The sequence below is a fragment of the Tenrec ecaudatus genome, chromosome 2 (genome assembly GCF_050624435.1).
Source record: "Tenrec ecaudatus isolate mTenEca1 chromosome 2, mTenEca1.hap1, whole genome shotgun sequence".
Lineage (NCBI taxonomy): Eukaryota > Metazoa > Chordata > Mammalia > Afrosoricida > Tenrecidae > Tenrec > Tenrec ecaudatus.
Window position 1 is genome coordinate 10664839 of NC_134531.1, and position 14824 is coordinate 10679662.

At 38.9% G+C, this 14824-nt stretch overlaps 1 non-coding gene across 1 annotated transcript; it reads right to left on the bottom strand.

Annotated features, from left to right (window-relative positions):
- Positions 1-12581: 12581 nt before the first annotated feature.
- Positions 12582-12715, bottom strand: LOC142442174 (small nucleolar RNA SNORA42/SNORA80 family). The gene has a single exon (XR_012783404.1). It is a non-coding gene; the product is annotated as a small nucleolar RNA SNORA42/SNORA80 family (small nucleolar RNA).
- Positions 12716-14824: the final 2109 nt, after the last annotated feature.

Sequence of the window (14824 nt, forward strand, 5' to 3'; positions counted from 1 at the left end):
TTTTGAAAATCCAGCTAATTGGGACACATTCTCCTTTTACTTAAGGGATGATCAGCGGTAACAGTTCTATTTCTCAACAGAGCTAATTACATCTCTTTTCTCCAGGGAGTAAAAAAATTATTCGTTGATAGAGATTAGCTTTCTGAAAACCAAACATGATATATTTTTAAAAAATTTTTCAAACCTGATAGATTTAAGCATGATATTAAAATCTTAAAAATAGATATATAGTAATTAAAAACTCACCAGTATATTTTCTATATGATTATTTAATTTCTATAAAAACTGGTGTGTATCTTATAACAAAATTGATGGATATTTAGACTTTAAGTTGTGTCTTAATTGGGCACTGAAAACTGCACACAGATATTTACTTTTAAAACAAGAAATAAAAATATACATAACACTGTTAGAACTTCCCACACTTGGCCATAACTAGAAAGGGAGGTATAATTTAGACAGAATTCTATACCATTACCTCTATGCTTGTATTTAACCCTACAAGCTAGATATATGGTGGAAATTTGTGTGAAGCACTCAAAGTGATACCTTGGTGGTGTCCAGGTCAGGTAGTTTATTCTGTGTAATGAAAGTATAGTCACCTTGTTATCTAACTTATTTAGTAATTCAGGGTAATGAATATATTTAATAATCAAGATATTACTAAAATATTTTCCCTCTTTTTAGTTTAGATAATGTTTAGGATTTGAGCCCTACAACTGACATCAAATGCAAACACATTTGGATATACATGTATTTGCTATTTCAAGGCTAATTGGTGTTTTTTCCATAAAATATTAGATACGCCTGGCTCGATGTGTAAGCTGCACACTGCAGTTGTGGGAAAATGTGGACAAAACATCTCCACATAACCCATCACTAACCTGGTTAAACTGTGTAACATTACTCAGAGAACATTAACCCCTGAAGTGGGGGTGTGTAGAAAAACATAAGGGGTATCTGCAAATTGATGGAAAGAAACAGAGTCTAGGACCAGAGACCTATCATCACCGTGGCTCCTGCTGCAAGAAGCTGATCATTGCCATAGCAACGGACGTGTATATTCTTACATCATGGAAATCCTGAGCGTGTGAGTTATGTGTGCAACATCCCACCGCAGGGACAGACACAGAGCCATTGTAGGAAAGGGTAATGCACAGGGCCGTCATAGGTAAAGATAAGCATTTTGAAAATGGCAATACAAGTGCATGAAGATGGATGGGCGGCTCATGAAAATTAGAGTGTAATTTTGTAGTGGGTTTTTCATCCTTGTAGTTTTAATGCTGTTGCCGTTAGTTTCCTTCCCTTCTTGCCTCCCTCCTCGCTCCGTCCCTCCCTCCATCAATCCCTCGCCTCCTCCCCCTTCATTCTCTCCCTTCTTCTTTTCCCTCTCCCACCCAGCCTCCTTGTCTGCCCTGTTGATAATTTTTGTTATATAACACAACAGAAAATGTCTTCAAAAAGATAGTTCAAATGTTTGCCTGCCACTTTTACTTTTAGAACCCAAACCGAGTCCCCTACCTTCCAGTCAATCCCTACAGACTGTGACTGCGTGGTGGTGTCGATCTGCTCGGGATGGTCTCTGAATTCACAAATCTTTCTGGGAGCAGAAAGTCTCAGATTCCTCCCACAGAGACGCTGGTGGATTCCAACTGCTCACCTTATAGTTAGCAGTCCAGTGCATAACTAGGAATGCTATTACATTTCTTTTTTTTTACCTGCCCCCACCGCACCCCAGACCCCAACAACCCCCTACTACATTTATTTAAACTGTCTGTATTTGATGTGAATATCAGTTGAACAAAAAAGAAAAGAACATCATGTTTCAATTAATAAAAATATTAATGTGCAAATACTGCAAAACTGCATGCTTATCCAAAGATTAGACTTTATCTATAATATGTAAGGGACCCCAGATGACATAGTTAATTCTATGCTGTATGGGTAACCAAAGGGTAACCAGTAGTTCAAACCCACCAGTGGTTCTGTGGGAGAAAGATTATGCTTTCTGGTCCCATTAAGGTTTACAGCTCCTGAAACCCTGGGGAACAGTTCTATGCTGCGCTATGTTAATTATATCTATTCAAATCCTATTACATTTATTTCAATGTTGTAAAGCCTGTCAGATCAAATTGTGTTGATAAGAGACTAAACGAGTGTCCATGTGTATGGAGAACCTGTGTTTTGTTTATTTAAACTTTAGTACATTGAGAATTCCATTTTCATGATGAAGCAAGGTTTAACAATGGAGCCCTGGTTGCTCAGGGGTTAAGTACCTGGTGGGTTGGTAATTGAAAGGTCTGTGAATTGAACCTACCCAGCTGCTGCTCAGGAGAGAAACCTGGGGATCCGCTCCTGTAAAGGTTCCCGTTTAGGAACCCCAGTGTGGCATGCTACTCCGTCGCATGGTGTTGCTATGAGTTAAAGTGGATTCCATGTCACCCTGCAACAACAAGCTGATGCTGCCACAAACAGGAATGATAAAGTGAGAGAATGATGCTGCAAACCACCCCCGGGCAGCTCCCCAGGGAAGGCGAAGAGAAGCAGGAAGGCAATATTCATTATTTTTTCAGTTCTCTCTGCCTTTTTTGGTGGGAGTGGGGGGCATGGTGGTACAGTGCATGACTCATATGGCTGCTAATTGCAAGGTCAGAGATCGAAACCACCAGCCTCTCCTTGGGAGAAAGATGAGGCTTTCTATTTCCCCCAAACAGTTACAGTCTCCGCAACCCATAAGGGCAATTCTACCCTGTCCTCATGGGATCACTACAAGCAGAATCAACTTCATGGCAGTGTGTTTGAGTTGATTCTTTTTCTGAGGAGGGCTGGCGGTGCTGTTGGGTAAGCATTGAATTTCTCTTTGCAAGGCCAGACGTTCAAACAATGTAAGTTACTCTGTGAGAGGCAGGTGAGGCTGTCTGAACCCATAAAAATTGTATAGACGGTCTATTGAGCGAGACCGGAAGCCAGGGCAATGGGATAATGGAACAGTAGGGAAAGAGAGGAAAGGGAGATGGTCTTTGGGAACCAAATATTTCTAGACTCAAGAACCACAATTAGAGTCAGGGCAAACTCGCTGCCAGTAAGTTAACTCTGACTGACAGTGACCTGGCAGAACTGCCCATATAGAATTTTGAAAGTATAAATCCTTACAAGAGTAGGAGAGCAGCTCATGGTTTCTATTGCTGACCTTCTCGCTAGCAGCCCACCTTGTAACCATTACACCAGCAAGGCTTCCTCTGGGCCAGTCAGGATGGAGCGTGGGGGAAAGTTTGCACTATATCTTGCATTTCTCTGAAAAGCACAGAGAGATGTCCTCTGCCTCTGTCTGATCAGTAGTTCGACTTAGCCCTGAACCATGCAGGAGCAAGGCACACGCACAGACACTCAGAGAACAGACGGGAAGCTGTCAGTGATTTCATCTGGCTTGCATCCGCAATGCTCAGGGAAGTAGCAGTCAAGAAATACCAAGCCATATTTCCATTGGGCAGAAATGCGTAAGACCTCTGTGTCAATGAAGAGCAGGGCTGCCGCCCTGAGCACTAAAGGAACACTGACCCGAGCACACCAGTGTCTCATACGCAATGACCATCAGACCTCAAATAAGTTAATAAACAAAACAAAAAACAAGCAATGCAATTGGACAGCTGTGATGGCAAAGAATGTGTAATATACCATGGACTGCTAGAGCCACAAACACATCAATTTGGAAGAAAAGGACAGTGAGAATGATCCTTAGAAGCAATGCTGGTGACACTTAGCTCAATTTCTTTGGACATATGACCAGGAGAGTCCAGTCTCTGAGAAAGGACATCTAGTTGAAAAAGTAGAAAGGGGTAAGAAGGAGGAATTCCCATGGTGACATGGATTGACTCAGTGGCCTCCACAACACATTCAAACAGCACTAATCATGAGGATGGTACAAGGGCAGGCAACATTTCGTTTGGTTTTACAGAGCTTGGCTGACTGTTCACTGACTTAATGGCATTGAGCAATAGCAAGAGACCAGTTCCTGGAGAAGGACATCATGCTTGGTAAAGCAGAGGGGCAGGGAAAAAGAGTAAGGTGCTCAACAAGATGAAATGACAGTGGCTGCAACAAGGGGCTCAAGCCTGGGAATAGTTGTGACAATGGCGTAGGACACGGCAGAGTTTCCTTCTGTTGTACGTCGGGCCACTATGGGTTAGAACCGACTCAATGGCACCTAACAACAAGAACCAAAGTCCACAAAGACAATGTTCTTCCTTCTACTTTGGCGTCTAAAAGTTCTTAAGGAATCATCTAAGATGCAACTCTTGGTCCCTCCCTGTCTGGATAAAAGAATAGTGAAGAAGATCAAAGCCACTAGAAATAAATCGTCCCATGTATTAATGGAGCAGGGCGACATCAGTCTCCAGGACCCTGATTTTTGAAGAACTAGACTAGATGGGTTTTTGTTATCACTACGGACTGCCCTGAATAAGACTGCATGAGAATGTCCTGGTTGGGGTAGACTTGATGACAGTGAGTTTTTTGTTTGTTTGATCGATATATTTGGTGGGGGACATGGTAAGGGTTTGAGGAAAACGTGTAACAGGACCCCAAATCAAAATGAAACCAGGCTTACTTGTTAGATACTGGTGGAGTTCTGAAGACGATGGATGGCCCTTAGTTAACCTTCAAATCCAGGACTTAATTCACCTCCAAGGCTCAACCGTTTATTAAGGAAATGCACAGGTATATAAGGGGAGCAATGACACTATCGAGGTACATGTACCTCAGAATACTCAGCCATCTGAGACCAAAGGCCAGTGTTTAATCAATGACAGGGTTCACAAAGCTTAGGGACGGAGTAGTGGGAAAAGGCCACTCAGGGCAGAAGAGGACTAAATGATGGCTCAGTGAGGAATGTCGGTGTATGAGAAGAACCCGATTGTGTAAGGGCTGCTAAATGCAAAGTTGCTGTCCATCTCCCTAAACCTTTCCCTAATTCACAATAAAAGTTTTGTTCTAAATGATGTAATATGAAGCTCTCTATGTTCAATTACAATTTCTAGATTTGTTGAAGAGCTAAAAGGAACTATAATTAGATAACCCGAAAACATGTCCTTTAGGAAATGTATAGTTTTCCACCGCAAAAACAGGTCTTTTCTACATTGCAGTTAAAAATTACTAAGCTAAAGAAGACAAGGAAATGGGAAGGCATTGTAAATTGAAAATAAAATTAAATGAGAACAACTTGAAGACAGTCTAAATGTAGGAACTAGAAAATAAATGAGAAAGAGATTGCAAATATCCTTAGAGATGTAAAGGAAAATGAACTTTGATTTTTTATAATGGGTAGATTTTGAGAGAAATAGAATAGGTTAGAGGTTCGGTGATAGAATGGTTACCATCCATGTGGAAAAGTTAGGTTCAATTCCAATGCAATGTGCTTCAAGCTCAGCCCCACTCATCTATCAGTGGAGGCATGTAGGATTGGTACTACAGTGACTAACACTTTTAGTGAGGTCCCAGAATAAGACAGAGTCAGAAGAAAGTCCTGTAAATCTATTTCATTTACTTTGAAAATCAGCCAGCTAAACACTCTAATGCTCACAACTGCACAATTCGAGTGCACGGAATCACCAGGAGTTGGGACCTGCCTGTCTGACAGCTAAGAGCAACTTGGAGCAATAGGGGAAACAATAGAAAGATTTGAAGAATAAAGCTCTATAATGGAAAACTAAAATATCTGAAAATAAAAATTAGCTGCATGGAGTTAAAATAATAAAGGAAGTAAGATAGAAAGAAGTCAGTGAACGTGAAGCTAGAACACATGTAATCATCAAAACTAAAGAGCGTAAGATTTTAGAGTCAGAAAAGAAATAGAGTTAGCACCCCACTGTTGTGGTCTTGAGGTTCCGTTGATGTTAAATCATAAGGACCCATGTGACCAAGTAATACTGTCCCATGGGGTCCTCTAGTCATTGTGCGATTTCACCTCCAAATTTTATGTTAACACTTAACCATTGGGCCATCAAAGCTCCTTAAAGTGGCCTATTACTAGATAACATCAAAGGGTCGAACATAGAGTAAGAGTCCAACATGGACAGAAAAGGGGAAATATTTGAAGAATCTACATCCCAATATTTCCCAAACGTGGTGAAAGTGATCAAGTTCATAGTTTCCACATTTTCAAAGTACACCAAGCAGAATAAACTCACACACAAATTACACTGGTCCAACTGTTGAAAATCAAATATAATGAACAAATAGCCAAAGACGTTTCAAAATAGTCATAGAAAATTATTATTTATTCCGCTCTTCCTGACTTAAAAAAAAGCCAGTTTATGCAGAGTGGCTGCAGCAATGGGCTCATACATAAGAACAACTGTGAAGGTGGCCCAGGACCAGACGGTGTTGCCTTCTGTTGTGCATTGGGCCACTGTGGGTTGGAAACATCTTGATGTCACGTAAACACATCTCCGAAGAGCAGTGGTACACTGTAAGATATGCTGGAGACCTTTGAATAACAGCAGGACATTGTCAGATAAAGGCTGGACGATTATGACTCTGGATGAGTTATCCTTTCAAAATAAAGTCAAACATGATGACATGGATGGGGCAAAGCATTCTGGACCCTCGTTTGCTAATGGGACAAGACTCACCATGAGAAGCAGCAGCTGCAAACATATATTAAAAATCAGAACGTGACATGTGTGCTGTATGAATCTGTGAACACTGGAAGGCACCAAAAGGAAAAGGCATACATGAAGATCAATATCCTAGGCTTTAGTTTGCTGACCTGCAATAGGGGTGGCCATTTGGAGTTAGAAAGCCATGTTATTTACGCTATTGGGAATGAGAAATTCAAGAGGCATGGTGTCACTTTCATCATCGCAAAGAACATGAGAGAAAGACAAGTAAAGGTCCTTCTGACATTCACTGCTTTCAGTTAAAATCCACCTACTGTCAGCAAATGATTCTTGGATTTCTGGTACTGGAGCCATTTCAAAATTACCTTCCGAAATAATTTATTTGCATGTGCTCTTAGTGGTAATGCTTGATCATTTCCCCATTCTTTTATGTCATCTTTCTTTGGAATGGTGAACAACTTTGATCTCTTCCTATCAGTGGGTCAGGCAGTTGTCTTCCAGTTTTCTTGACATAGACAGGCGAGTGCTTCCAGGTCTTGATCCGTTTGTTGAAACATTGTGAGTGGCAGTTCTTCAATTCCTAGACACTTGTTTTTATTATGCCTTCAGTGAGCGCAGCTTGGGTTTCTTCTTTCAGTACTGTAGGGTCTTGATCACATGCTACGCCTTGAAATGATTGAATGTTGAGCAATTCTTTCTGTCAGTGAGCTCGTGTTTTCTTGCCATTGAAAAAACATTTCCTGTATTTTTAATATTTATGTCCTCAGTGTAGCCACTAAAGGCTTAAAAGTGTTCTTTGGTTATTTCTGCTTGAGAAAGTGTGAATATGATTTTTCATTTTTCTAATACCAGGTCTTTGAACATTTCCATATAATAATTTACTTTGTCTTTTCTCATTGCCTTTTTGTATTTTCTCCTTATTTCTATTCATTCTTCCTTTCATTTTAAGTGTGAAGAGGAGGTTTCATTTTAAGTGTGAAGAGGAGGGTATCCTCTCATGTCCATTCTGTTTGTCCCTTTCTGTCTAATACATGTTGCCTTCTGCATGTCTGATGCTCTGGCTAGCTATCATCTCACAACTGGTCTGGGAGTCAGTCCTGAGTCTTCAATACCTTAAATCTGTTTTTGAGGTGGCCTGTGAATTCAGGTTACACATATTCAAAGCCATATTTTTTCTCTTGTGCACTTGCTTATGTTTGCTTGGTTATATTTCCTGCTCTATATTTCAAATAGTGTAGCTCTATACTAATGTAAAACCCAAATATTCTCATATTGGCAGCTTTATTTTTCTTTTCGACTGATTTTTCTAGAGTGTACTATGATGCATACTACAGTTTTCTAGGCATTGCTCTGTTTTCCAGATTCTTACTGAATTATTGATAAGCCATTAGGTGCTAATTACCCATCAAGGCTGAAAATTTTAACTTTTTTAGAAGCATGTGTAAAATAGGAAAAACTTGATGCTTAAAATTATTGTAAGCCCAAAAACACAAGTGCTAATTTTAAAGGTTCCTCACTAGTGAGACTTTCCTTTATGATCTTTATGTTGGGGTGGCTTATAATGTGGATATACTATCAGAGATGTGAATCTTTCAAGAGGCGATCTATAAGAATTCCATTAAAAAATAAATGTGGGACCAATACAGCATCCTGAGACTTTGAATGAATTTGTTAAATAAATACAATCATTAATCTCTCTTGTTTATGGAGTGAGTCATGTTTGCAAATAGCTAATGAGAAACTGGTATTATTTTCTTTTTAAACCAGTACAGTGGGAGTAATGGCACTTAAAATTTGCCAATTTGTTTCACGCGAAGTTAAATTTAAGTTAATAGTAACGGCTCCATTTCCCTTTTATTCATTTATTAATGATCCTTTCAATCATGGTTTTGAAAGGCTTATTTTTCCTTCTATATAAACTGGCTTCAACATCTGCATTTAAACATTTTATTGCATCCAATGCACAGTGTAGATGAATATGCTATCTAAATCTTAACTCACCTATTCGGGGAAAGGAAAAATGATTTATGTTAGTAATAAATGTTTTCATAAAATTTCCTCGACTATGAAAATTATGCTAATAAACATCAATAACATATGGTTTTCTTTAGAATATGATATTTAGACTCTTAATGCTAAAATATGGCTTAGCTTTCCCTTTAAAATTATTATATATCTGAAAAATATTACATTTGATTAATTTGGGTAGACATATAATTGTTTCAACACATATTTTTACTAGTTTAAGAAAATTAAATTATGCAGAACAAATCTGGATTTAATTTTGATTAGCTGGTGCTATGGAAATGGCATTGGAACATAAAATAAATTACATATCAATTAAGCTATTATTAGGTACTATATTGAACTGATTAAGAACACATCTCCTAGAATCAAACTATTCTCTTAATGTTGGCTTCCAACTTCTCTTTGGCTTAAATCACCTTGGAGGGTGTTCCAGAACATTCATAGGAGAGCGGTCCCCATACTTCCATGTGCAGTCACCTGGAGGATCTTCTAAAACACAAAGCTCGAGGCCCCACCCTGGGAACCCTTCGTATTTAGTATATCTTTGGAGTTAAAACAGAAGATTTCAAATTTCTAAAATCTTTACTAGTGATGCCCTGCTGACTTAATGGGTTGTACATTGAGCTACTAACTGCAAGGTCAACTTCCTTGGGCAGTTACAGTCTCCGAAACCCACAGTGGGTCAATATGAGTCAGTAGTGACTCGATAGCAGTGAGTTTTGGGTTTGGAGTTTTAAATTTCAGATTGGGTGAGTGAGGCTCCTCTGATTCTTTGAATTCATCCCTTCAAATGAGAATGATATCCACATTCTATCAGCTACTCATTCTTCTGGATGTATGCTTTGTTATACCAGGATGTATGATGCTGACCTCAATTTTCTCAATTTTAAGCACCCACTTTACACTTTCTTTTCATCCTGCTGGCAAGGTCCTTCACTATAGGGGTCACTATAGCGGTGGCATAATGGGATTATGCTTTGGACTCCAAACCACAGGTGAGCAGTTGAAAACCATCAGCTGCTCTACCCAGAACGCCTCAGGGGCAGTTCTAGATCCATAGGGTGACTAGGAGTCAAAAGTGGACTCCACGACAGTGAGCTGGTTTTATAATATCTGTGAAACTTCAACTGCATTTTTTAAATTTGCTTTTAGTTTCTCATATTCTTTAGACTTAAAATTTACCTACTCCAGATCATTAATTACCACTTTTACCACCACCAGCCTGACTCAAGACATCAACTCTGATAGATCTATGCTACCGATCCCAAAGTACCCATAGTGTCCTCAACAAATCAATGAACGATTTTCTTTTTAAAAAACATTAATTGGATTGTGCTGCAAATTTCTTACCAATTCTACCAAAATATAATCCAATCTACCCTCTAAAATGTAAACACCGCATACCGATGACCTGAATTATAAGGTTCCCATCACCTTGCACTGGTGCACCTTTTACCTGTGATGGTCATTTATAAAATATGCATACGTGTGACTCGGACTTCCTTTATACACTTGATTATTTTCCTGAAGATTTTACCCACAATTATGAGTTCAAGGTATTGTCTCTGTCTTTTTTCTGACATGCTTTTCTTTATAGAACTTGTCACCAGTTAGCATTGCTTATTATACATTGCTTATTATATTCAAAAGTTAATAAGGTACTCAATACTGAATCTCCTCACCACCCCCAAATATAATGAAATTGGTGATCAGAGAAAACGATCAGTCTCAACTTTTCTAATTAACAATAAAATAATGAAAGAATATGAGCAATGTCTTCAATTACTAAAGTTAGTAAAATACAAAGATAGATTTAAGATAAGAAAATGAGATCAATTAATAAACATTAAAATAGAAATTAATTTGAAAGTAAGAGAATAATAGCATAAATCTGATGCATGTTTATGAATTTTAATGAAAAAGACTACAATAAGCACCTAGATGTCATGATAAATAATATAAGATAACAATAAAAGTTATAAATGCACAGCCATCTCAAAGGATTCGAAGAAACAAGTTGCTCAGTTCAAATGCATTCGATATCTTTAGTAGCTCAAATGCGCATGCACATTGTCATCTAATCAATATTGACTGATACTCTAGGAAAGAGCACAACGGTCTTTCCGGGTTTCCTGTGAGATTTCCTGAGTTCTTTGCGGGAGCCAGCTGCCACACCTTTCTCCATGGACGGACTAGCTGTGCGAACTGATCACCTCGTGATTAGCACCTTGTGCTTAGCAGCCAAGAACTTAACCACAGCTCTTTTAGTAGACCAAATTTGTTAGATGAAATGTAAAATAAAATAAAATTTGGTAGATGAAATGTAAAATAAAGCTGCCCTAAAAAGAAAGACTGTAGCGATCATTGGATGCTGAGCTGGTAACATTTGGTCCAGTGGTTTGAACCCGCCTGCCACCCCATGGGGAGGAGATGTGGTGGTCAACGTCTGTAAGTATCATAGCCTTGAAACAGCTCTACTCGGTCCCATAGGTTTGCTGTGAGTTGCAATTGGTTTGACAGCAATAGGTTTTGTTTTCTTGTTGGTGTTTTTTTTAAAGAAGAAATCTCATTTTGCTTGGAGCCACAATCAATGTTCATGGAAGCAGCAGTAAAGAAATCAAAGGACACATTGTGTTGGGTCAATTTGCTGCCTACGACCTATTTAAAATACGAAAGTGCCAGCATGTCCTTTTGAAGACAAAAATGTGACTGACCTAAGCCATGGTATTTTCAATTGCCTCACATGCACCTAAAAGTTGGGCAATGACTAATGAAGAACAGAGAATAGTTGATGCCTTTCAATTATTGTCCTGGAGAAGAATATTGACTATCCCACAGATTGCTAAAAGAACAACAACAGCAACAACAAAAACTGACTCAGAAGTACAAGCAGAATTCCCTTTAAGGCAAGGATGGTGAGACTTCATCTTTTGTATGTTGGCTCTGTTAGAGACCAATCCTCAGAGGAGGATAACATGCTCAGTAAAGTCGAGGCTTAGTGACAAAGAGGGAGCTCCTTCAAAAGGATGACACAGTGGCTACAACAATGGGCTTAAACACATCAACAATTGTGAGGATCAAACAAATAGAGCAGTTTCCTCCCATTGTACTAGGGCTGCAAAGACCAACTGCATGACAACCAACAGCACCAAGACAGAGAAAGACTAAGCAGAGGAACCATCCGAGCAGAAATCATGAAAGTGGTCTGAAGACGGTTTATCACAACTCAGCGGCTACAGTACTCTCAGAACACCATGGCAGTAATGTGATTGTCAGAGCTCTAGGTAACCCGGTAACATTCCAGAAGAAAGAAGAGAAATGAAAGATGCACACAACAATCAACTTTCATTAGTGTGTTCAAACATGTTCATAGTTGCTACGGAAGTTGGGCAAGATAGACTTGTATTTGTATCTGAGCAGAAAATGCCCAGCAGCAAAATATCAGGATCAGATTGTGGGGGAAGAAGGTTAAGATGGATGTTGACAGAGGTAATAAGAAACCCCTGTGGCAAAGCATAAAATATTAATGAAATAAACATAGACATGGAAAATATTACAATTTCCAAGAGAAGAGAGGTTTTACTTAACAGATACTAACACATGCGACAAAATCATGGGCATGACGGCGATGTAGTACTAATGTGAAAATAAAAGAAGTAATAAGAAGAATGACTAACGAGGTGGCATAGATACAATTATTCCGCATTTGTGACAGACTTTCCTCTTTGGATGAAGAATGTTACAAATGAAGAGATAATTGTCGTTGAAATAATTAGCTTATTTTTATGTGGAAAATTTTATCTCTTAATCTCAACATGGAAAAGTATCCCTAACTGTTAATCTAATGTGAAAGGATAAAATTTTTTAAACATGAATGTTGAAAAATATCTTTTATTATTTCAAATGGGAAGGATTTCTATTTTTTTTCTTCTCTTTCCCGGTGCAACCCACTTCAGTGCCTGAAGCCCATGGGGTAAAGCCAGGCAATGGTTTGGGGTTACAATTTGCTTTGGCATGGGACACTATGAGAGGTCCATGGGATCGGACCTGCCATAAATCCAAACCCATGCCAGGGAAGGGTTTCTTAAGACCCCATGAATGAGTAGTAATAAGATCATTTGGCCTTATCAAAATCATAGACTTATATAAAATTATAGAATTATGTCCAAAGAACAGTGGCCACAGACAAAGGTAGATGGTGGCTCTTGTGAAGGGAGGTAGTTTTCTCCAATTACTGATAACAATAAGAACGTTGCACATCAGGGAAGACCAAGCGCCTGGTCACTGCCTGAAACAAATTGCAGAATGAGCCTTCCAAATTGTCCTCGTACTTCATTTACAGAGCTTCCATTTAATGATATTAATATCTTTATTTTACCCTTTATGTAAACCAAACTCTTTCCTAATTCAGCAATTCTGTCTTGTTATTAATTTTGCCTAATTATCCACAATCCACTCCTGCATTGCGGCTCCTGACCATTTTCATGTATTGATATTCATGCTGCAGTGGGTTCTGCATGCAACTCCTAACTGCATGGTCAGCAGTTCTAAATGACCAGTCACTCCTTGGGGCAAAGATGAGGCTCTCTTAAAGAGTTACAGTCTAAGAAACCTCCAGGGGCTTTTCTACCCTGTCCTGTAGGGTCGGTATGAGTTGACATCCACTAAGTGGCAGTGAGTTTTTGTTTTGTGTTGTTTTGATATCCACTTCTCATTTACCAACTTGGTTTAGTTTCAAAGACCAGATAGGTGTACATAAATGAAGAGAGGATGAGCATATCAGATCACAAATAAAGGATGACTACATCTTTGTCTAAATGTCAAATGATAGCATTTCAGAGCGACCAGACATTGAGAATTACAGCACAGTCAAGAAGACATATAACCCTAACCTGACAACCAGGGCTACTGTCACCATGTACCTTGACATTCATTAGTGCCAGACATACTCAGAAGAACTGCAACCTAGTCCCACAGGAGCTTCGTTACTATGGTCATGAAGGCAAACTGTCAGATAACAAAATATTTGGTAAGTGAGGAGTCTGTGTAATCAAAAGTTACCTTCTTTGGATTGTTTCTCTGAACATTAAAAATAGATGGCGCCTTTAATTTCTATCCTTGAACTCCATCAGTTTTTAATGGCAATGTATTGATTTTATATTTTGTCTAGCTATTATAAGAACCATAGAAAAATATTATACAACTTTGTGAACTTATGTTGCTAAAATATTGGATCATGGGATAAAGACACATTTTAAAATGAATTGACAAATCTTTCCTTCATGAATACTCCAGAATGGGTCATGTAACTATTATGGTAAATGTTTCACATTTTAAGGGAGAATAATACAATGGGGGTAAGGGAAACATTCCTGCAATGACAAACATGAATTTTCTGGATGCTGGAGAGATTTGTGTATTGACTCATCACTCTTCAAAGGAATCCTTTATGGAGGGGGATGGGCACCCAGGGTCAGTGGTATTTGCCTCTCCTCTTTATTAAAAGTTGAGAATATATATATATATATATTCCATCTTTTAGTTCAATCTAAATTCCATATATATATATATATATATATATATATATATGATCCATCTTTTATTTCCATCTGAATTCCATCTTTTAGTTCCAGGGTGAGAATTGGGTATGGGGAACTATGGAACTATGTGATTATGATTTGCTTTTAATTATTTTTGTTATTGGGGTGAAAATGCACACAATAGAACATGTTACCTCAACAGCTTCTGCCACGAATACTTCAGTACCATCGACAACATGCTTGAAGTTGAGCAAAAATGATCACTTTCCTTTTCCTTCACCATTAATGTAAACTCTCACTCATTCCTACTGACTCAGAGACCTGTGGGGCAGGTTAGAACTGTTCCTGTGGGTTTCCCAGATGGTAGCTCTTTACAGAACTGTGGAGCTTTAACTTTCTCCCATGGAGCAGTCAGTGGTTTTGAACTGTTGACTTTGTGGTTAGCAGACCGATGCAACCCACTCCTCCTCCAGGTCTTCTAACGTAATTGCACACATGCATACACACATATACACACAAAAACCCAGTCACAATGACTTCCCTCTTCCTTTCCCCTGCTATTGCTGATAGATGTTGCTGTCTGGTGCTACGCCTTCTAGTCTGACTCATGGCAAGCTCATGTGACAGGGAAGAACTGCC